At 38.4% G+C, this 25519-nt stretch overlaps 1 pseudogene across 1 annotated transcript in view; it reads right to left on the bottom strand.

Moving 5' to 3' along the window:
- LOC147584086 (52 kDa repressor of the inhibitor of the protein kinase-like) overlaps window positions 1–24793 on the bottom strand; it is a 63905-nt pseudogene extending 39112 nt beyond the window's left edge. Inside the window, exons 1-3 of the transcript XR_015240908.1 lie at window positions 24774–24793; window positions 16728–16857; window positions 10864–10978 (exon numbers count right to left, since the gene is read on the bottom strand). The product of XR_015240908.1 is annotated as a 52 kDa repressor of the inhibitor of the protein kinase-like (transcript). The remainder of the gene's footprint in view (window positions 1–10863; window positions 10979–16727; window positions 16858–24773) is intronic.
- Window positions 24794–25519: the final 726 nt, after the last annotated feature.

Here is a 25519-nt window from a genome sequence, read left to right on the forward strand (position 1 = left end):
TTCTTCTGCTTTCATCCTCTTTGGAGCCTTAAACCAATGCAAAGAGGTCCAGCTATTCTGCTGCAGACACTGTGTAGAGAGAGAAATTGATTCCCAGCCAGTCCCTATCTGGTCCAGACATCTCAGCTGAGGTACCAGACATATGAGTAAAGCCACTTTGGACTTCCAGCCCTAGATCAGCTCCAGATAACTGAAGATGCATAACCCCAGATGAGACCAGGAGAAGAACCACTGAATTGAGTTCAGTCCATAGACAGCTATTCTTATTTTAAGCCATTAAGTTTCAGAATGGTTTGTTATGCTGCAGTAGATGACTGAAACACATTCCTAAAAGCTGGCCTCATCTTTCCTTTGAACAAAGAAGGAATGGGTAACAAATAAGAGAATTTTTTAAATGAAGTCCTAAATTATTATCAGTTATTCCACCATCCAGCACAGACTTACTCCTTCCCATATACAATGGCATATCCATAAATTCATTCAATACTTTCTCAGCTATACATATGTCCCCAATATCTGCTGCCATCCAAACAGAGAGAACTTGTAAGCTCCTGCTGGTCAGAAACCAAGAATTTTAACAGGTCTTTTATAAAGGCTTTTTAGCAATAATAATTTCCTCAGAGGACTTCAGCAATGATCAACACTATGTCCTAGAAGTCTTGCTACTTCTCCATACTGATAAGTCTAGAAATGGAACCTCAAACAGAAACTCCATTTTGAAAGCCTAATGCCATCCTTTTGACACTGAAACCATAAGACCCTCTCCTGCACTCCTCCCACCAACAAAATACATTACACGGTGACCACAGGCTTATTCTACAGGAGTATTTTTTTTAAGTTTATTTATTTTGAGAGAGAGCGAGCGAGCATGAGTCAAGGAGGGGCAGAGAGAGAGAGGGGGAGAGACAGAATTCCAAGCAGGCTCTGCACTGTCAGCATGGAGCCTGATGCACGGCTCGATCTCATGAACCATGAGATCATGACCTGAGCTGAAATCAAGGGTCAGAAGCTTAACCAACTGAGTCAGGTGTATTATTTTAATCAGTGGTTATAAGGTTGGTTATTCCTAAAGGGAAATTTTATATCTCTCTGCCATGCATTCATGTGTGACAAACCCCTAACACTTGTATGGAGGCACCCAGGCCAGAAGCTTGTGTTCTTGTCTTGCCACTATGCCTAGGAGTCATCCTGAAAGAAACTGTGAATAAAAGAGGCTACAGTGTGCTCACATAAAATGCTTACAGTTTGTAAACCTCTACCAGAATAAAACCGGGCCCCTCATCATGTTTCAAATGACAATGAAAACTGAAATGTTGATGAAATATTTTTTTCTTTTTTTTTAATTTTATTTATTTATTTGGGGGGGAGGGGCAGAGAGAGAGGGAAAGAGAAAGAATTCTAAGCAGGCTCCACACTGTCGGTGTGGAGCCTGATGTGGGGCTCAAACCCACGAACCGTGAGATCATGACCTGAGCCAAGATCAAGAGTCAGCCGCTTAACCGACTGAGCCGCCCAGGTGCCCTGATGAAGTATTTTTTCAAAAAACTTTCAGAGTTAAAACTTCTTTAAGGTTAAGAATATTCGATTTTTATTCTATAAACTTCTGAATTGCTAAGATGTTTTTTGAATAAATATGAATTATTTCAGTAATTAAAAAATAAGTATACTAGGGCAATCAAATTGTGTCTGAAATATTCATATAAATTTTTTTTGCATTCTTTTTGGCATAGTCATAGCATAAGTCTGGAAACTATGAGGTGCAATAATAGAGGCAGAAAAGCCCATTTTATACGTCAACAAAGGACTAATATTGTCATCCTTTATCTTAATGTAGCAACAATTGACTTATAATGCACTATGCCCTTTCCTGTCCACTGCATTAATCCCCATATCACACACCAAACTCTTAAACTCTGAATAATGTAAACTGCCACTGGCTGTTTGTTATGTAAACTGTCCTCATATAAAAGTCCAGAGTAGGTCATACTCCCTAAATCTTTCTCCACCAGCCTAACTCTATGCTTGAAATTCCTACTAAACCCATTCTTTGGGTTAGATTGTTGTAATGCCTACAGAATATCTCTCAAAATACAAATACTGTAGTAGTTTTCTTAAAGGAGTAACCAATTAACCTGTTAGAACCAAAAGTTTTAGATGATGAAACCAATGCAAGGCTCAACTCAGAAAAAAAAAAAATCCATTGTTGATTGGTGATTGGGTTTAACTTCTTCATCTTTTTCTCATGTTATATTAATAAAAATGATCATTATTATCAGTACAATTTATTGAGCACCCATAATGAATTGGGCCCAGTAGTTAGTACTTGCCACATATTACGTACTACTTTTCCCATTTCATGGATTAGGAAACTGAGATCAATGAAATTAGGTGATCAGTCAGGATCAAACAGCCCCTAAGAAACAAAGTTGGAATCCCCAAGATGATGGCAGAGTAGGAGGACCCTATTTATTCATCCCATAAATACATCTAGCTAACTATCAAATCATCCTAAATACCCCCCAGAAATCAGCCTGAGGACTGACAGAACAAATTTCACAACTAAAGGGAGAGAAGAGGCCACATCAAAGAAAGTAGCAAGTGCAGGGACATGGTTTAGGGGAGAAACAGATTGTGGCTGCTGAGGAGGGGAGGGAGCTGTGGTTATGGAGAAGGGCAAGTGAGAGAGAGAGAGGGAGGAGTATACAGGAGAATGCACAAACAGAACACTTCCCTAAAGCCACTGGTTTGGAAAAGAAGAGGGCTGAATTTTGTAAGTTCTTGCAACTAGTGGGGCTTAAAGTCTAGAATTTTAAAGGTCAGCAGGTTTGGCTGTGATAGAGCCTGGAGGACACTGCCCAGCTCCTGGAGAGAAGGAAGGCAAACAAATCAAGGACAGACAGTGTGGAAACAGTGATCTGAAGAGGGCCTGTGGCACACAAGGAGATTATTCACTCTTCTCTGAGTGCAGCCCTGAGAGGCAGCATTCTTGGAGACTCCTCTCCAAGAACAAAGGAGCTGGCCAGCAGCACTTCCTTCCCCCACCCCTTAGCATAAACACAGAGCCACCTGTGTTTATGTGGGAAGCAGCACAGCACCAACGCTGGCTGTCTAACTTGTTTAACATCAAGCCCCACTTCTCCTGCACTTCAGTGGAACTGCCCTTCTCAGTCATGCTTGCTTCAGTCCTAATGCAGCACCTCCCACTCCCCAGAAGACCAGCACAAACCCCTACTCACACCATATCTCCTGACCAGAGAGTTCTGCAGAGCCTCAGTTCGGGTGGAGTTGGTGTCAGGTCTCATTTCACAAGCAGACCAGAGCACACCTGGTTAAAACTTGCTACATCGTGCCTGGGACCAAACACTGTCCACAGCAGGCAAGGTGAACCTCTGCAGATGACTGGACTGAAGGATAGAGCAGCATAGACAACAGCATAGCACACACAGCACACCCTGGAGACACTCCTTGAAGTGCCAGGCCTTGGGCACTACAGCACCTCTTCTTGATAAGACCATTACTTTCAGGAACAGGAGACATTTTTGGCTTTTATAGCACACAGACGAAGGCAGAGACTCAGATAAAATGCCAAGACAGAGGAATTTATCCCAAATGAAAGAAGATAAGGCCACAGCCAGAGATATAAGCAAAATAGGTATAAATAACATGCCTGATGAAAAATTTAAAGCAACAATCATAAGAATACTCACTGGCCTTGAGAAAAGAATGGAAAACATCAAAGAGACCCTTACCACAGAGATAAAAGAGTTAAAAAAGAATCAGTCAGAGATGAAGAATACAACAAATGAGATTGGAAACAGGTTTGATGCAATGAACAGCAGGTTGGAAGAAGCAGAACAATGAATTAGTGATATAGAACACAAAGTAATGGAAAATAATGAAGCTGAAAAAAAGAGAAAGAAGTATTATGGAATAAGAGGATAGACTTAGGGAATTCAGTGACTCCATCAAACATAGTAACATTCATATTACAGGGATCCCAGAAGAGAGAGAAAGGGGAGCAGAAAATATACTTCAAAAAATAATAGCAGAAAGTTTCCATAATCTGGGGAAGGAAACAGACATCCAGATCCAGGAGGCACAGAGAACTCCCACTAAAATCAACAAAAGCAGGCCAACACCAAGACATATTATAATTAAGTTTGCAACATATAGTGATAAAGGAATAATCTTAAAAGCAGTAAGACAAAAGAAGTCCTTAACTTACAAGGAAAAACCCATAAGGCTAGCTGGAGATTTCTCAACAGAAACTTGGCAAGCCAGAAGAAGTGGCGTAATATATTCAAAGTGCTGAATGGGAAAAATCTGCAGCCAAGAATGCTCTACCCAGCAAGACTATCACTCAGAATAGAAGGAAAGATAGAGTTCCCCAAACAAACAAAAACTAAAGGAGTTCGTGAACGCTAAACCAGCCCCACAAGGAATATTAAAGGGGACTCTTCTAGGGCAAAGGGGAGACAAAAATAAGAAAGGATCAGGAGAAAATCCCCAGAAACAATGACAAAACAAGTAATAAAATGGCAATAAATACATATCTATTAATAATTACTTTGAATGTAAATGGACTAAACATTCCAATCAAAAGACATAGGGTATCAGAATGGATAAAAAACAAGACCAACCTATATGCTGCCTACAAGAGACTCCTTTCAGACCAAAAGACACCTGCAAATTTAAAGTGAAATTTATTATGCAAATGGATGTCAAAAGAAAGTCATAGTGGCAATACTTACACTAGACAAACTAGACTTTTTTGTTCTTGTTTTTATCCTGCTTTGATCAGGATACTACTAGCCTGAAGGAATGATTTTAAATATGTTCCCTCTATTTCATTATTTATAAGATTTTGATAAAGACTGTCATTAATTTTTTTTAATGTTTTGTACAATTCATCAATGAAACCATTTATGAATGGTTTTGGGCTTTTCTGTATTAGATATTTTTTTTATTCCTAATTCAACTTTCCTTCTTGTTATTGGTCTAAGAAGACTTCCTATTTCTTGGATACAAGATTCATGACTCAATCTTGGTAACTTGTGCATTTTTAGGAATTATCTGTGTTTTTTTCTAAGTTATCTGATTTGTTAGTATATAATTGTTTATTGTTATCTGTTATCACACTATTACTGTGGTTATCTATTATATTGTTTTCTCTTCCATTTCTCATTTTGATTTTTGAGTTTTCTCTCTTTTTTTCCTTAGTTAATGTAGTTTAAAACATTACCAATTTTGTTTATTTTTTGGAAAACCTGGTCATTACTTTCAATGTTATGTTATTGTTTCTTCTAGTCTATTTTATTTTTGAAATTTCTTTGTTATGTTTTTCCTCTAATAAATTTCAGCTAAGTTTCTTCTTTTTCTAGTTCCTTGTTGTGTAATGTTAAGTTGTTTACTTGAAATTTTTTTCTTAATACAAGCATTTATAGCATAAACTTCATTCTAACATTTGGTTTTGCTGCATCCCATACGTTTTGGAATATTGTGGTTTCTTTTTTCTGTTTGTTTTGAGACATATTTTGATTTGCCATTTGATTTTTTATTTGGCCCACTGCTTGTGCAGTAGTGTGTTGTTTAATATTTATATATTAAATATTTAAAATATTTTTTAATATTTATTTATTTTTGAAGGAGAGAGAGACAGAGCGTGAGCAGAGGAAGAGTCAGAGAAAGAAGAAGACACAGAATTCGAAGAAGGCTCCAGGCTCTGAGCTGTCAGCACAGAGCCCAACAAGGAGCTTGAACTCACAAGCTGTGAGATCATGACTTGAGCTAAAGTCGGATGCTTAACCAACTGAGCCACTCAGGTGCCCATTAAATATTTAATATTTTTTAAAAAAGAAACAAAGTCAAGATTCCAACCAGAACTGTCTGATGCCAAAGCCCATGTTCCTTCTATATACTGTGCTTTATAATACTTGAAGGCAAGAGAATGCTATAGCTATGACAAATTTTTAGAGTTAGCTATTTGTGATGAAAAATTCCTTTTCTCTGCCATATTGTTGCCATCCAGAGCCAGTGGCAGAAAGAAAGCCATTGCAATCACTCACAATCCAGTCCTTCCGTGTGGGCCTCTTCTCAAGTTCTAGTCCTTAGCCAAGCCTCCAATCTGTCCCATCCCCCTGTGGTTTCTCTAGTCTAATTATAGCTCTTAGAAGATTTGCTAATTCAGACAATAATCACAACATCCTGTTGAGTTCAAACAAAATGTTTTTTTAAAAACAAGGATAATTACTCTTCAAGGTGTTTTATAAATAATAAAAAGATAGTATCTCCTTAAATTCATACAATGGGTGCTCTTTCTTTTCAAAGAACTTTACAACTATCAACTAATTGGTGCTTTAATATAATACGAAATATCTTTTAACCCACGGAAGCAAAAGTGTCTTAGGGTAAAGCAATTCTGACTCTTGCCTGACAGCACAGGGGGTTCTGACTCTCATTTTGGGGAGTACAGCCTCTTGAACATGAGGAAGACAGAGCAGAAAGTAGTGAGAACAAAGGCTGGAAATTAATGGAAATCTTCCCATCTATTAGCCACGCAGCTCACAAGGCACTTGTTTAGATAAGATGTTCCTTCAGCCATATAATTTAGTATTTTAAAAGGTGGCTTCCATCAATTATGATAATGTGGTATATGATGTAAGGAAAAAGTTGAAATCCCAGTGAACTATATTATACAATAGCTGACCTCACACTGGCTAAGACTGAGTTAAGAATGAACACACATGAGGTTGCTGTCAAACAACCCTTTGCCACCTCAGAATATTATTCAGAAGATCAAATAATACTTCCCTGGTTCTGTACTGGCTTTTAAAAATATTAATATACAGTTTATTGCTTTCTTAGTTTTAATTTATTTTTATATATTTTTATTCAAGTATAATTAACATACAGTGTTATAAAAGTTTCAGGTGTCCAATATAATGATTCTACAATGTGTTCTTCATCCCCTCACCCACATTTCCTCTGGCAACAACCAGTTCCCTGTATTTAAGAGTCTGGGTTTTTTTTGCACATCTCTTTTTTTTCTTTGTTCTGTTTCTTTCTTTCTTTTTTTTAATGTTTATTCATTTTTGAGAGAGAGAGAGACAGAGAGAGACAGAGCATGAGTGGGGGAGGGGCAGGGAGAGAGGGTGACACAGAATCTGAAGCAGGCTCCAGGCTCTGAGCTGTCAGCACAGAGCCCGACACAGGGCTCAAACCCACAAGTGGTGAGATCATGATCAGAGCCAAAGTTGGAAGACTAACGGACTGAGCCACACAGGCATCCCTGTTGTGTTTCTTAAATTCCACATATGAATGAAATCATTTGGTATTTGTCTTTCTCTGACTTATTTCATTTACGATTATATCCTCTACATCCATTCATGTTGTTGCAAATGGCAAGATTTCATTCTTTTTATGGTTGAGTACTATTCCACTGTGTGTGTGTGTGTGTGTGTGTGTGTGTGTGTGTGTGTGTGTGTGTGTCTGTGTGTGCCACATCTTTATCCATTCATCTATATATGGACACTGGAGTTGTTCTATAGAACTGTGGCCAGTTTCATCTACTATTTTATTGTAATTTGTTGTAATAGTTAAATAACATAACACTTTTCTATTAATTTTTTATATTATTTAAAGACTTTCTTTAAGGATTCCCAAATAACAATTATTTACATGGAAACATGGGTCTCTCAGGAGCACAACTTCAAAACTAAATCTAGAGAAATACATGGGACCCTTCTTGGGTTCCTAGAGCTGCAAGATACACAACTGTAATTCAAACTATTCTGTACAGAAATGTGACCACATGCAACATTCAAGAAACCAGCTCTTGGGGTCAGTAAGGAAAAAAGAGACAAAATTCTTGACAGATGAGCTTTAAAAAATTGCAAAAACAACAACCTAAACCAGCTTCCTTAAGGCTTATTTCAATATCCTGAACAACAACCAAAAAAATCCAGATTAATCTTTAATATGAAACCTTGGTTCTCTTTTGGTTTAAGGAGGATGCTTGGTATTTTGGCAAAGTTTCCTGCATTCTTTTTGTTCCCTTAGGCAAGAGGAACTCATCTCTTATAAGAAATCCTTAAACACTATTATAGGCTTAATGTTTATGTCCCCTCAAAATGCACATGCTGAATGCCTAACCCTCAATGTGACTATATTTGGAGAAAGGGCCTTTATGGAAGTAATGAAGATTAAATGAGATCATAAATGTAGAGCCTTGATCTGATAGCAATAGAGTCCTTATAAGAAGAAACAACAGAGTTCAGCTCATTCTCTCTCTCATGTGCAGACACAGTGAGAAGGTGGCTGTCTGCTTTCATAGGAACCAAATTGGCCAGCACCTCGATTTTGGAGTTCCCAGCCTCCAAAATTGTGGACATAATAAATCTCTGTTACTTAAGCCCCCGGTTTACAGTATTTTGTTATGACAGCCCTAGCAGACTAATACAGATACCAATTAAAAAGAAAATATTCTACAGGTTGGATGAGAACTATATAACAAAAGAATATTTGCAACTGAAAATCTATAATGGAACTTGCTTGTATAATTTTTTTCAGTTGGGCTTCCACGGAAGAGTCCAGTTAAACATCTTGCAGAACCAGGGCATGGTAAAAGGATAACCTGACTTTAATTATCTTGCATGTTTACCTTATTTTAATAAAAGAATTTCTGCAACAACGAGAATAAAATACCTAGAAATAAATTTAAGCAAAGAGGTCAAAGACCTCAAAAGCAAAAAGTCAATAACAACAACAACAAAAAATCCATTTAAAAATTGAAGACATACAAATGGCCAACAGGTGCATGAAAAGATGCTCAACATCACTAATCATGAGGAAAATGCAAATCAAAACCACAATGAGGGGTGCCTGGGTGCCTCAGTTGGTTAAGCGACTGACTCTTGATTTCAGCTCAGGTCATGATCTCACGGTTCATGGGTTTGAGCCCTGAGTTGGGCTCCACAGCAGGCAGCACAGAGCCTGCTTGGGATTCTCTCTCTGTCCCTCCCCCACTCATGCTAGCTGTCTCTCTCAAAATAAATAAATAAATTTTAAAAATAAAAAAAAGAAATTCCCTAAAAAAAAAAAAAAAAAAAGATTCTCTCCCTCCCCCTCTGACCCTCCCTTGCCGGCACTTTCTTTCTCTCTCTCTCTCTCTCTCTCTCTCTCTCTCTCTCTCTCTCTCTCTCAAAACAAAAACAAAAAACCACAATGAGAATATCACCTCACACCAGTCAGAATGGCTATCATCAAAAAGACAAGGGGGTACGTGGGTGGCTCAGTGTGTTGAGTGTCCAACTTCAGCTCAGGTCATGATCTCATGGTTCAGGGTTCAAGCCCCATGTTGGGCTTTGTACTGCCCATGCGAAGCCTACTTTAGATTTTTCTGTCTTCCTCAGTAGGCTCCTTCCCCATGTACATGGGTGCACATGCTCTCTCTCTCTCTTGCTCACTCTCTCTCTCTCTCTCTCTCTCTCTCAAAAATAAATATTTAAAAAAAGACAAAAATAACAAGCGTGGTCAAGGATGTGCAGAGAACCCTTGTGCACTACTGGTGGGAATGTAAATAGGTGCAGCTACTGTGGAAAACAGTATGGAGGTTCCTCAAAAAATTAAAAATAGAACTACCACATGATCTAGCAATTACACTTCTGCATATTACTCAAAGAAAATGAAAACAATAACTCAAATGGATATACAGCTTCATTACATTGTAGCATTATTTACAATAGCCAAGATATGGAAGTAGCCTAAGTGTCCACTGATGAATGAATGGATGATGAAAATGTATATACATGCACACTCACATACACATACACACACGAGATAGAGGACTAGTCAGCCACTAAAAGAATGAAATCTTGTCATTTACCACAACTGGGACAGGCACTGAGGGCATTATGTTAGTGAAACTAGTCAAACAGAGAAAGACAAATACTAGATGATCTCACTCACATGTAGAATCTAAAAAAAAAAAAAAAAAAAAATTGAACTTATAGATACAGACAACAAATTGGTGGTTGCCAGAGGCTGAGGGTGTGGGTAGACAAAACAGGTGAAAGGCATCAAAAGGTACAAACTTCCAGTTATAAATAAATAAGTCATGGGGATATAATGTACAACATGGTGACTACAGTAAGAATTACAGTATTGCATATCGAGCAATCTTAAAAGTTCTCATTGGAAATAAATATGACTATGATGACAGATACTAATTAGACTTACTGTGGTGGTCATTTCACAACATATACAAATATCAAATCATGTGTACATCTGAAACTAATATACTGTTACATGTCAATTATACTTTGATAAAAAATAAATTACTTTTTTAAGTTAAAAAAAAAAAAATTTCCCATAGAACTGACAGGTGAACTCATCTGTATGTTTACATTATTTGGCATTCAGAGGTCAATATCTAAAGCTACAGGTAGAATCCCCAGGGCTCTACAGAAATCCTGATGTGTCATAGACAGTGCTCATCGAATGAATATTCCATGAACTCCCCTATATTTCACAGTACATTTGGGATCATGTAACTAATTCTAGCCCAAGGACTCTGAGCGGATGCATGTCACATCCAGGCCAAGGCAGGCGAGAGCCAATGCACCTCAACTGTCTCCATTTTCCCACCCACAACCACCCCAGAAAACCACACGTTCCAAATTCCATACCAGCAAAATAGGAAATAAGTAAGAACTAAGCATTTATTTGGTAAGCCCGGGAGATTTCAAGGTTTTATTTGTTGTGGCAACTAAGAGTAGTTAACATAATATATCTTGGAACTCTGATTCTGCAGAAGATTTTGGGACTTCAATGCTATTTGAAACTTGAACATAGACTTAAACCTACCTGTCAAGTTGTGACAGACCATAAGCAATTGAACATGGAGGTAACTGGGGAGATGAAGCATCAGTGTCTCCATAGGAACCACTTATTAAACTTCTTCTATGTTCCTTGATCTGAGCTACATGATGTGGAGTGAAAAGAAAGAAAAAGACATGGTTTAGGCTCTCACAACGCTCCCAGTTTTATTACCAGCAAGGTTTTAGACTCCTGCCTCTCCTAAGCAGGGTATTACTAATGTGCTGGAGCTCCTTTGCTTAAGGAATTACATAATTATGTCACATGGAGATTTTATACATACCTAGAATGATGATCGCATGAACCAAGTAAATAAGAAATGAGGATTTAATTGATGCCATGGGTTTCAACTGCAATTATAGCAATAAAATTCATAATTTGGTTTATAGTAACTTTCTCTACTGCATCCCTGCCAAAATGCTTAGGGCTTATAAGGGTAATTAAATATAATCAAAGAAAATAGTGCTAATTAAAACCGTAAGCTAGACTATGGTGATGGTTAGATTAAATGGACATCCTAGCTAATGGTACATTCCCTTATCTTATTCCAAAAGACCCAGCAAAAAACCTTTTGTCATCCATCTTGTTTTCACTAATGGAGAAATCGAAGGACATGGAGGCCACCTGGCTGGAAAGCATGGCAGAAAGACCAGACAGAAACCCATGTGGAACACTGACTTTACTTATGGGCCTGTGCTCCCTCACAACCCCCATGCTCTGTCCCTTTGTCCCTCTTCTCTACCATTCTCAGATGTCACTTTCCAGTTTTCAGAAGATACAAAGTTTATTTTTGTTGTTTTGATTTTGTCTTTTTTTTACTTTCATGGTGTCTACCCGATGCCTTTGTGTTCTTAGAAAACCAGGACACTGCCTGGTTCTCATATGACCCTCCTCCACCAGCTTCCTCCAGTGTCCACTTTTGAAAGGAAAAGAGAGAAAGAAAGAGAATGATTTACTTCATGGATTGGCCCCCTCTAAGGTCCAGTAGAATCCTAATTATCAAAGACTGACATGGCAACCTGTCAAGAGTATGAACTGACTGGTGTATATTAGGTCAACTGTCTCTTCTGGAACCTCCCTTTGCCCAAAATAACCTCTTTTAAATTGTCAACTGCTTCTTCTAGCTACCATAAAAAAAGCTTCTCAGAGCTTCTCCTGAATGTCTCAGGACAGAAAAAAAAATCTGGTTAAAGAATATTACATTAAAGATACAGAACAAATGAACACAAGGGAAGGGAAGCAAAAATAATATAAAAACAGGGAGGGGGACAAAACATAAGAGACTTAAATATGGAGAACAAACAAAGGGTTACTGGAGGGATTATGGAAGGGGGGGATGGGCTAAATGGGTAGGGGCATTAAGGAATCTACTCCTAAAATCATTGTTGCACTATATGCTAACTAACTTGGATGTAAATTTACAAATTAAATTAAATTAAATTAAATTAAATTAAATTAAATTAAAAGAAGAAAGAACTACAGATAAGCTTGGAAATATGTTTAAAAAAAAACGTTATATTAAGAAAAAGAAGAAGGGCACCTGGGTGGCTCAGTTGGGTAAGTGTCCAACTTCGGCTATATTCATGACCTCACAGTTCGTGAGGTCGAGCCCCAAATCGGGCTCTCTGCTGTCAGCGAAGAGCCTGCTTCAGATCCTCTGTCTCCCTCTCTCTGCCCCTCCCCAACTTATGCACGCTCTCTTCCTCATTCTCTCTCTCTCAAAAATAAAGCAAAAGAAGAACAAAAATATTGAGCACTTGCTGCACTAGGGGCCAAACACAGTTTTATTTATATTATGTAAGTTTACTCAACTATTCAACTCACAAAAAGTTATGAAGTATAAATACAGGTATGACAATTACTCAAATATAAAGCTTAGTTAGAAGTCATCAGTATGTGACTACTAAAACATGAAAATTTTTTAAAAATGTTTTAATGTTTATTTCTTTTGAGAGACAGAGAGAGACAGAGCATGAGCAGGGAGGGCCAGAGAGAGAGAGACACACACACAGAATCCGAAGCAGGCTCCAGGCTCTGAGCTGTCAGCAGACAGCCCAATGCAGGGCTCGAACTCATGAGCCCTGAGATCATGACCTGAGCCAAAGTCAGACGCTCAACCAACTGAGCCACTGAGGCACCCCTACAATTTTTATAAATTCTTCCACTGAGAAGATTCAGTTCTTTAATCTTCTTTATGAAGTCCAAAAATACCATGAACCTTATGTTGACTAAGAGTGTTCCTCCATTTGCATTAGTCTCAAATACACCAGAAGGAATCAACTTGCACCATAATGAAGGAAGCTTATTTTGCTGGATGTTTTCCTCCACATAATCAGAAAATAACTTCTATTCATCCACTGTTTGAAAGTGAATTACACTGAGATAGACTGAAAAGAACATGGAACTGAGAACTGGAACATGTGCATGTTGAACCTGGCTTTGTGTCTCAGTCAGCTGTGCCACTTGAGGAAGTCACTTCACCTCTCCTATGACCCACTTCCTCATCTATAAACTGAAGAGCACATTTCCATATTGTCTGTTTTGACTGAAAGAAGCTAATTTAAGATACATGCTGTTTAGGATACATCCATTTAAGAATAGTTTGCATTTCTTCCTACATCTCCATGTTTCCATCATCCACTAACCAATGATCATATGTCAGACCCATATGTCAGACCCTATGAGGTACTACATGGGTCTATAATGTTTTAGGGATACAATATGTAAAACATTATCTTTGCCTTCTACAAGACCATAATTGGGTAGAGGGGAATAGTCATGTAAACAAATAACTCTAATTCAGTGTTACTGCTACAAAAGAGGTACGGTCCCAGTGCTATAAGAGAGCAAACGAGTTAGGGTATTCAGGTAACACTTCAGAGAAGATGTGACATTTGATTAGTACCTTGAAAAATGAATATTTCAGATTTTTCTATAAAATCTCTCTCTCCATGTAGCACCATTTAAATAGACTTTAGTAGACTTTGGTCTACTTTCATGACACGTTAAAAACCAGTGCTCCAGGGGTACCTGGTTGGCTCAGTTAAGTGTTTGACTTCAGCACAGATAATGATCCTCACGGGTCGTGGGTTCGAGCCCTACATCAGACTCTGCACTGATAGTGCGGAGCCTGCTTTGGATCCTCTGTCTCCCCCTCTCTCTGCCCCTCCCCTGCTCATGTGCTCTCTCTTTCAAAAATAAAAATAAACATTAAAAAAAAAGACACAGTGCTCCAGCCAACTTGAACATGGTCCTAAATAAAATTTCTTTCTGATAAGGGGGGATGGGCAACCCCATTGCCAAAATAAAGACCACATTTCATCTCTTTTGGTGTGATAATGGACCCAAAAAATTACAATGAAATATGGAAGTGGCCTGAGGATATAGACGGAGTCAACTGAAGCCTTCCAAAGAGCCCACATTGCCTTTTATCATTAGAAAACATTCAACTCCATTTTTAGAGGTCTGTAGATGCCCTGTGACTGTATCATAGCTTTCTCTAGCTTAAATACCCAAACTCCTGTATCAAGAATTCCAGCCAAAGAATTAAGCTTCAATTTCTCTTTGGGGATATCCTCAACCTACAAAGACATATACTATCACACATGACATGCTGGCTCACGCACACATCTCTATTAGGACATCCACAGCTGCACACTCCAACCAGCCTCTATCACACACACAGAGCAGCTCTTTCAAACCAACCCAAGTAACCTGTTTCTTCCTATCAGCAACTGCATCAGGACAGTATTGGTGTGGAAAGATTCACACATAGGTGAGGCAATATACCATAGTGAATGGAGTAAAATCATAAAGACATGTGCACAGTGGGACTCTGTAGGGGGATCTTAAATATAATAAAAATTATCATTTTTATATTAAAAATAAGTCCTCAAGGTGCGCCTTGGGTGGCTCAGTAGGTTAAGCATTCAACTTCGGCTCAGGTCACGATCTCACAGTTCGTGAGTTTGAGTCCCACGTCGGGCTCTGTGCTGACAGCTCAGAGCCTGGAGCTTGCTTCAGAGTCTGTGTCTCTCTCTCTCTCTCCCCCTCCTATGCATTCTCTCTCTTTCTCTCTCAGAAACATTAATAAAAATTTTTTTTAACAAAAATAAAAATAGGTCCTCAAGTCTGACAAGAGTTCATTAAAAAGGGAAATATTGATGCACATAGTCAGGGCTGTGGGAGATTATAATCTTTTGGGAAGCAATTTATTCACCTGTATCAAGAACTTGAAAATGTTCATATCTTTGGACCCAGCTTCTAGAACATAATGCTATTTAGAGAAAATTCTTTATGTATGAAGGTGGTCATCACAGGATTATTTACAGTAATTAAAAAACGGTACAATCCAGAAGTTCAACAAGACAATGATTTTTTTAAAGGATTATACATCTATGTATTAGTATACAATAGATCCATTAAGTAGAACTTAACAAAAAGTTTATAAACCCTTGAAAATCACTTAATTTAAAATATTAAGAAATAAACCAAAATATAAAATCAAGTAAACAGTTGGAGTTTAGATCACAACCCTGCTTTAAAAAGGCACAGACACAAGAAATATATCAAAAGATCCTCTGGGGCGCCTGGGTGGCGCAGTCGGTTAAGCGTCCGACTTCAGCCAGGTCACGATCTCGCGGTCCGTGAGTTCGAGCCCCGCGTCAGGCTCTGGGCTGATGGCTCAGAGCCTGGAGCCTGTTTCTGATTCTGTCTCCCTCTCTCTCTGCCCCTCCCCCGTTCATGCTCTGTCTCTCTCTGTCCCAAAAATAAATAAACGTTGAAAAAAAAAAATTTAAAAAAAAAAAAAAAAAAAAAAAAAAAGATCCTCAATGATGGTCTTTGAGTGAAATAACTGACTGACATATTATTTTACTTTTTCATATTTTCCCTGTTTTCTCTAATAAGCTTCAAGAAATAAATTAAGTGCATTAAATGCAAGAACTCAGAATAGCCCTGTTTAGGTATGGTATTACATATTCATAGATCCACAGACAGCCAGACAGACCAATGACCAACATGAACAAACACAAAATCTGAAAGAATGTCAGCAAACTGAAAAGCTAAAGGAGACACAGTAATATAAAACAGGAAAGTTAGATTCCCAGAACTTATGAGTAATAAGAAGATAAATACAGAGAAAAATTGCTATTAGAAATGCATCTGATTTTCCAAATAATCTGCAAGACAAATGAATTCAGAATGTCTCTGGTAATGAAGTTAAATTTGACCAAAAAACTAATTCAATTAATTCAACAAATCTTTACTGAGAACCTGATGTATGCCAGGCACTTGTCCATGTGTCTGGGACACAAAGATAAATATGACATCGTCCCTGCATTCAAGACGCTTAGCAGAACATAGTTCAATGCTATAGCTTTTTTTTTAATTTTTTTTTCAACGTTTATTTATTTTTGGGACAGAGGGAGACAGAGCATGAACGGGGGAGGGGCAGAGAGAGAGGGAGACACAGAATCGGAAACAGGCTCCAGGCTCTGAGCCATCAGCCCAGAGCCCGACGCGGGGCTCGAACTCACGGACCGCGAGATCGTGACCTGGCTGAAGTCGGACGCTTAACCGACTGCGCCACCCAGGCGCCCCTCAATGCTATAGCTTTTATTATATTTGGACTTAATTAATGCAGGTAGCTTCCCAAAAACTGACCAAAGATAAGAAATTTTTGAATACTTTATTTCCACTGGTGGGAAAGAAGGAAGATTAAATTCCAAAGAACTGACTGATGAAAGACATTAAAATTTGGAGTTAGAAAATCAGGCTAAAAGTCCAATAATTCATGTTGTGATTCCACAGCTGCTAACACCAAAATAGGCTGGAGGAAGAAGTCAGCTTACCAGAAGTGAGTCAGTTGGCCAAAACCATTTGTTGAGTGCCACAGCAGCCTCAAGCAGTGTAAAGATACTGTGAAACAGTGTCCAAAAAATAGAACATTCTATCTCTTCCACAAGAAGCTTCCATGCTGACCTGGGTAACAAAACACAAAAGAAATAGTCAAAGAAAAATTTTATAAATTTCATTTGTCAATACATCCAAAAGGGAAAAATAGTGCATAGAAGTAAAGAGGGCACCACAGGAACAGGGACCATAATCTAGGGTGAAAATTGTAGTACAAAGTATTTGAAGTTGTTTTTTGGTTTTTGGGTTTTTTTTAGTTCAAGTTAGTTAACATACAATGTAGTCTTGGCTTCAGGAGTAGAACCCAGTGACTTGGCTCTTACATATGACGCCCAGTGCCCATCCCAAAGGTGCCCTCCTTAATGCCCATTACCCATTTAACCTACCCTCTACCCAACACCTCTTGAGTGACCCTCAGTTTATTCTCTGTATTTAAGAGTCTCTTATGGTTTGCCTCCCTCTCTGTTTTTATCTTATTTTTCCTTCCTTTCCCTTACGTTCATTTGTCAAGTTTCCCAAATACCACATATGAGTGAAATCATATGGTATCTGTCTTTCTCTGACTAACTTGTTTCCCTTAGTATAATACCCTCTAGTTTCATCCACATTGTTGCAAATGGCAAGATTTCATTCTTTTTCATCTCTGAGTAGTATTCCAGTGTGTGTGTGTGTGTGTGTGTGTGTGTGTGTGTGTGTGTGTGTGTGTCTTTCCATAATTTGACTATTGTTGATAGTCAAACATTGGGGTACATGTCCCCTTTGAATCAGCATTTTTGTATCCTTTGGATAAATTCCTAGAAGTGCAATTGCTCACTGAAGTTGTATTCTGAAGGTCATGGGGACACTGACAGAGAAAAGAGAAAGGAATGGCGCACTCAATGGAAGGGGAACAAAAGAGTGTTATGCAGAATAAGGCCTGGAGGTCAAGTTTGGCTTGGGCTATCAATGATTTCTGTCTTTAATTGCACCTGCAAACTTTTTAAACACACCCACACCCAGAGTTCTAACTTCACTGATCCATGTAGTGCCCAGGCATGAGTATTTTTAAGAGAATTCCTTGGGGCGCCTGGGTGGCGCAGTCGGTTAAGCGTCCGACTTCAGCCAGGTCACGATCTCGCGGTCCGTGAGTTCGAGCCCCGCGTCAGGCTCTGGGCTGCTGGCTCAGAGCCTGGAGCCTGTTTCCGATTCTGTGTCTCCCTCTCTCTCTGCCCCTCCCCCGTTCATACTCTGTCTCTCTCTGTCCCAAAAATAAATAAACGTTAAAAAAAAAATTTAAAAAAAAAAAAAAAAAGAGAATTCCCCACGTGGTTCTGGTGTTCACCAATGTTGAGAATCCCTGAGTAAACGGACCATGTAACTCAGTAAGGAAAGATGATGTACTTGAAATGGGAAACAGATATTTGCAACTTAGTTAAAAGACAGCTTTAAATTCTGGAATTAATTTGGTGTGTTAGACTGTGAACTTCTTAGAAGCAGAAATCATGTTTTTGTTCATTTTAAAATAAACATAATATCAAATTTGTATTTTTGAATGAAACGTTGAATAAATGAATGAATAATTACCTTAGGCAATTCAGTCAATAGAGATGATGATAATGGTTAAGGGAGATTGCTTCAATATTATAACAGAAGAAAGAAGAGATAGACAACAGCTAACATCCACTGAGTGTTCCCTACGTATCAGGCTGGTTCATACTTAGAACCAGCCTATTAAGTGGACATTGTTATCCCAAATTAGGGAATGGAGGCCTACGGGGATTCAGTGTTGATGAACAGCAAAGCTGGAATCTGGCTTTACAAAAATGACATAGTAGTTCTTCCTGGTGGATGCCTACATGTATATGAGCAGTATACAAACAGTATACAGTATACAAACCAACACAAGCTCAAATTTCTGAACAGAGCTTCAGCTTTTGACTTATTCTAACGATGCAGAAATGGCATGTGATTTAATTAAGGTATTTACCTAACTACAAGATTAGACCTCTTAACAGTAATCAGACAGGTGGGTCAACATCTGGTGTTTCTGGAAAATAATTTCTATTGCTCTGTCTCTTCTCACATAGGACTTTATTAGAAATATAATAAGAAAGAAACCATGCCCCAGTGCAGTCTGTTTTGAAATAGGAAATATAATTGCTTTATAATTTAGGGGAAATTGTTCACCATCTATTGTTTCTCTGTTCAATTTAAGGAAAATTTTTCCTTTCATCCTTTCAAAGCTTGTCTGAAAAGAAATGTTTCCACTCTACCTGATGCCATGTATTATGTAGAACAGCAGGATTATATGTCCGTAGAAATAAGAAATTAGTAAACTGAGGAGGGTTTCTCACACTCATGTGTTAAAGATTGTGATTGACATTAAAACACTGCTTTGGATGACTTTACACTGGGAACTACAAGAGAACCAGCCACTCAAAACAGTAAATTTGTTAAAAAAAAAAAAAAAAAGTAAAATTGAGGACATTTTAGGTAGTATCTCTCTGCTTAAGGGTAAGTAGAAGCCCTCAATTGCTAAAAGAAAAACTTAGCTTTCTTAAGAAGGAAAATGGGAAACCATCCTATTAGCATACAGTAATATCAATATAAACTTAAGCACATTAACCGCTCTGTGATTTCTTGGGGAAACCAGAAACTAGATCTTTTGAGAAACTCTGTGTTTGGGTATAACCAAAGTCAATTTACCTGAACAACAATTTGCAATATATCGCCAACTGGAAACACAGTTGAATTTTTCTTCTGTCCCTAAAACACTTTAACTGTGTAAACTCAAAAATCATAACCTTTACACATTTCTCATTCTATCTCCTTTTTACATTAATGATCTTCTCCCTTGAAAACCTTGAATTCCCTATTAGCATTTTAGGCTCAAGCTCAGCAACTATACTCTCTGAAATATTCATTCATTTATTAATGAAGTTTGCTCATATTTTTAAATATCAAGCTTTTAATGTCCCTCTCTGTGGTTTGTTCCTCCTCCCTCAGATCCATGTATGACTCTATCATAAACAGCATCATTTATTTTTAATTGGCATCAAAACTTCAAGGTTCTAATTGGAGGTTTCATTTGGCTTCATTTTGGCTCTTGTGACAGTGTCTGAATTGCTCTGGAAGTAAGAAAATAGCATTATCTAGAAACTTCCATGAGCTATCTTTAGGACTAACCTACTACCCTCTCGCAAGAAAGCTTACTCTCTGGATCTCCTGAATTACCTGGAAGGACCCTTTTGGAAGGTGGAAGGGCCTTTCTAATTCATCAGATGTAAGATTGGAGCTTCTCCATAGGCCAGCTTATGAGGGCTGCTCTGAAAAAGATAAAGGCCTTCCTTGGGCAGGGATGTCTAGAGGAGACACAGAGGTCTTCCCTGTTGGGGACACAGGCTGTCACATTACACAGTAGCTGTAAATTCCACTTCTTCCCATTTTCACTCTCTACACTTCTCATCACTATATACTCTGTGTCATATTCTGCATTTCAAAGTGAAAGAAAAAGGGAAGTGGAGGATGATAAAATAGTTCAAAGATTACATAATCAAAGGCGGAACTCAAACCATAAAACAAGTTGCTACAGTAAAACCACCAAACCCCCCGTCGGACAAAAACACTACCAAGAGAGGAGAAGTCTTCTAAGTTCGGTTCATTGAAAGGAAAGTATTTTTGGAACGGAGGCCAGGCCAGAAGGCATCTCACATGAGGGTATCAATGGTCATACACCCATTACTACCCAGAAGAGGCAGAGCAGAGCTCCTGCCATCAGCATTCCATAGCATACAAAAGCTCTTTGCCCAGCAGACAAGGCAGATCTTCCTGTCTGTTGTACACACATGGTGTTCTTCCTTTCCCATTTTCCTTCCTTAAATTACTGCTTTGCAGAGACTGGGGCTTTAGTCATCTTCTTTTCCCAGCAATACAATGCTCTGCAATAAATTCTTGTTGAATTAAAAACTTCCAAATTGAGGTTGTGCTATTAATGCAGGTCTTTTAATTACAAGTGCACCAATGGGAAGATCTATTTCTATACATACAGACCAGTTCTCCATGACTACTATGAAGGATTTCCTGTGTCAAATTGATCATCAGGATGCCATGTCTTAAGCATAACGTTTTGTATATAGCATTCAAATACCAGTTGTCAATATTTTGAATATTAGTCTTTAAACTTGTATTTTATGGGGTATCTGGGTGGCTCAGTCGATTGAGCAGTCGACTTCGGCTCAGGTCATGATCTCACAGTTCATGGGTTCAAGGCCTGCATCAGGCTGCTGACAGCTCAGAGCCTGGAGCCTGCTTTAGATTCTGTGTCTCCCTCTTTCTCTGCCCCACCCCTGCTTGTTCTCTGTCTCTGTCTCTCAAAAAGGAATAAACGTTCAAAAAAAAGTTTAAACTTGTTATATTCTATGCGGTGACATTTAACTGTCACAGCCTTTCTTTCCTTTTTATCCTAATACAAGAAAAAACAAAACAAAATAAAAAACGAGGGACAAGAGGGAATTTAGGCCTCTTCTACACACACACACACACACACACACAAAATTAAATTAGATACATAGAAATATTAACATGTTTCATATTTGAAAACCCTGGTTATATTTTCTCTTTTTAATTTTTTTAGTGTTTATTTTTTTGAGAGACAGAAAGATAGAGCGTGAGCAGGGGAGGGGCAGAGAGAGAGGGAGACACAGAATCCAAAGCAGGTTCCAGGCTCCGAGCTGTTAGCACAGAGCCCAATGCAGGGCTTGACCCCACGAACCGCGAGATCATGACCTGAGCTGAAGTCAAATGTTTAACTGACTGAGCCAACTGGGTGCCCCAAAACCCTGGTTATATTTTCTATTCTACCACTGAATGACAGAAAAAGGTTTTCCTTACAGTTTAACCAAACCAGATTGAGAAAAAAATGAACATATCTCCTACAGCATCTTCAGTCAATCATCTTCATGGCCACTGAATTTTCTCTAAATTCATTTCCCCACTCTCAAAACAGAAAGCAAGGGAGTTAGAATTTCTCAGGTCAGAAATATCATACCTTAAGTTCTCTGTTCATCTAGGTTAAGTACAAGAAGGGGAAAATATTTCCACATACAGGCTTCTGTCCCCACTTCCCTTTGCATGTGAAAAAAAAAAAAAACTATCTGAAAACAGTAGTGATAATAACAACAATCTGGAATTCTGACTTTGTTCACAGCTTTACACACACTATCTCCACCCAACTTCCATCACAGCCATATGAGATCAGTATGGTTGTTATCTGCACTTTACAGATAAAGAAACTAAGGCTTAGAGAAGTAAAGCAACTTGCTAAAATTTCTTTGGGTAACTTTTTTCTTTCTTACAAGAAAAGGGAAAAGGGGAACTTGTCCAAGGTCTAATACCATAAGAATACCCATAAGGGACTAGAACTCTTTAAAATTTTAAAGAAAATGAGGCTGACAATATAAATTTACATGGAAGCATGGGTGATATCAGATTCCTTTCTCATATCCGAGTTCAAAAGTACTGGCTTGTTTTCTCAAATCCAAACAGAAAGAAATTCCCCATGTGATGGTAAAGGGAGCCCAAGTTTCACCGACTAGCTGTGTGGCCTTAGGCAAGATCCTCAGCCTCCTTAGGATGGACTGAGAAATGGAAATGAGAAAGACTTGCCTCTTGTGGTAGCTGTATGGGTTAAATGAGGTGACCTATGAAAAGCCCCTGGTATGTAGTAATCACTCAAGAAAGAAACTTACACTAAGTTCTCACTGGAAGACATAAAGACCCAGGGTTCAGGAAATGGAGTTCAGAAGTTGGTAGACTTGGAGTAAGTGTCTCTATATTCAGAAAATACTGGCCTCTGTCAGCATCAGAAGGGGATCATATGTGGAAGCCACTATCTCCTACCGCTACCCTGCCCTCAGGAACACTGGCCTCCACCTGGCTCTTAGGACAGGTCACCTGATTCCAAGGAGGTCTTCCTTTCACTCCATTCACAGCCACAAGGACATCTGTGAAACACAGTTTATTATACAAAGCAAGTTGTATCTGTTGGTGGGAATGCAAACTGGTGCAGCTGATCTGGAAAATGGTGTGGAGGTTCCTCAAAAAATTAAAAATAGAGGGGCGCCTGGGTGGCGCAGTCGGTTAAGCGTCCGACTTCAGCCAGGTCACGATCTCGCGGTCCGTGAGTTCGAGCCCCACGTCAGGCTCTGGGCTGATGGCTCAGAGCCTGGAGCCTGTTTCCGATTCTGTGTCTCCCTCTCTCTCTGCCCCTCCCCCGTTCATGCTCTGTCTCTCTCTGTCCCAAAAATAAATAAACGTTGAAAAAAAAAATTTAAAAAAAAAAAAAAAAAAAATAGAATTACCCTATGACCCAGCAAAAAACTACTAGTAATTTATCCAAAGGATACAGGAGTGCTGATTCAAAGGGGCACGCGCACCGCAACGTTTACAGCAGCGCTATCAACCATAGTCAAATTACAGAAAGAGCCCAAATGTCCATCAATTGATGAATGGATTAAGAAGATGCAGTATACACACACACACACACACACACACACACACACACACACTGGAATACTACTCAGAGATGAAAAAGAATGATATCTTGTCATCTTGGCTTTAGGAGTGGAACCAGTGATTCATCTCTTACATATAACACACAGTGCTCATCTCAACAAGTGCCCTACTTAATGCTCATCACCCATTCCCCTCATCAACCCTCAGTTTGTTCTCTGTATTTAAGAGTCTCTTATGGTTTGCCTCCCTCATAGCATACACTGTATGTTATCTAACTTGAGAATAAATAAAATATAAAAAAACAAAGCAAGGTGCATGAAAACTTCAGTGTCAGAATAGTCTATGTCCCAAGGCTAGGGTCTAGACCTTCTCCCTTAAAACCTCCTCACCCCAACCACTGCTAAGCTTGAGTTTATAACCACAAAGCAATAAGCAGACATGCTAACCCATCTCCCCTTATCTAACTTTATAAAGTAGGCACATGGGGAATGGTTCAGTTTATGTCAATACAAATCCCTTTATTACTGAGGAAAGCTTACAGAATCACTTATGCACATTTTCTAAGCCTATAAAAAAATTAATCTGCACCTCAACAAGGTTCACTCACATTACCAAGTATTATATATATCTCAGTATCTAACGATTCCTATCTTTAGGGCTTGGTTCTAACATTTCCTCTAAATAATATAGTTTAGTTCTGTACTAGAGTTCTTCTCAGTGATGAAATCCAATGTCTTTGGAACACATGATTTAATGTTTATTTATTTTTAAGAGAGAGAGAGAGACAGAAGATGAGCGGGGAAGGGGCACAGAGAAAGGAAGACACAGAATCTGAAGCAGGCTCCAGGCTCTGAGCTGTCAGCACAGAGCCCAACACGGGGCTTGAATCCACGAACAGTGACATCATGACCTGAGCCAAAGTTGGACACTTAACCGACTGAGCCACCCAGGTGCCAAGGGACACATGATTTAAAATAATTACTATAAATATTTCCAATTCTTTGATTCACACTGCATAGAGATGTTACAGAACCCAAACATGAACTTTTTGGATACATCAGCATAAACAAGATCAACAACCAGGAACACCATGAAATCTCTCATTCAGTTTGTATAGTTTCTAACATCAACTCCACAAGGAAGGTAGTTAGGAATGCCATTTGTGATACAACCATACATAAGGGGAAATGAAAAAGACTAAAGGAGGAAAATATCTAACATTTTTAAATGATTATTTTTGTGTGGTGCAAATATAAGTAATTGCTCCCTCTTTCTGTTTTTGTTATTTTCTACATTTTAAATATTGTCTTAAAGAAAAATCCATATTTCATAAAATCTAAGATACCATCAACTTTTTGTTTGCTGAATTAACTGCCCAAAAGTAGTTATTGTAAAATGTCATCAATTATAAGATACACCCCACTTTTAGAGATGTAAAAATATATAAATAGGTGCATCTAGGAAACACAAAATACGGTATAAAGCAAACATACTTTTTAAAAGTGGTCTTCTTTATCTTAGATTTGTCTATTTCAATACAAAAAATATACAAATAAAAGCTGAACGTCTATCATTCTTAAACTACATCATGCAATTTAGCAACCAATTAATCACTGTCTTAAAATATACTCCAATGGCAGTAATTTCTCTGACATCGGCCATAGCAACATTTTTCTAGATATGTCTCCTGGGGCAAGGGAAATAAAAGCAACAATAAACTTTTGGGACTATATCAAAATAAAAAGCTTCTGCACAGTGAAGGAAACAACAAAACTAAAAGGCAACCTACTGAATGGAAGAAGATACTTGCAAATGACTTGTCTGATAAAGGGTTAGTATCCAAAATATATAAAGAACTGATACAACTCAACACCAAAAAAATAAATAATCCAATTAAATAGGGCAGAAGATATGAGCAGACACTTCTCCAAAGAAGACATACAGATGGCCAACAGACACATGAGAAGATGCTCAACATCACTCATTATCAGAGAAATGCAAACAAAAACTAAATGAGGTATCACCTCATACCCATCAGAATGGCTAAAATAAAAAACACAAGAAACAAGTGTTAGCAAGGATATGGAGAAAAAGGAACCCTCGTGCACTGTTGATGGGAATGCAAACTGGTGCAGCCACTCTGGAAAGTAATATAGAGGTTCTTCAAAAAATTAATTTTGTATGATCCAGTAATTGCACTACTGGGTATTTACCCAAAGAATACCAATTTGAAAGGATA

Source organism: Puma concolor, chromosome A1, assembly GCF_028749965.1.
Source record: "Puma concolor isolate L17-30 chromosome A1, mPumCon1.1.hap2, whole genome shotgun sequence".
In the NCBI taxonomy this organism is placed as follows: domain Eukaryota; kingdom Metazoa; phylum Chordata; class Mammalia; order Carnivora; family Felidae; genus Puma; species Puma concolor.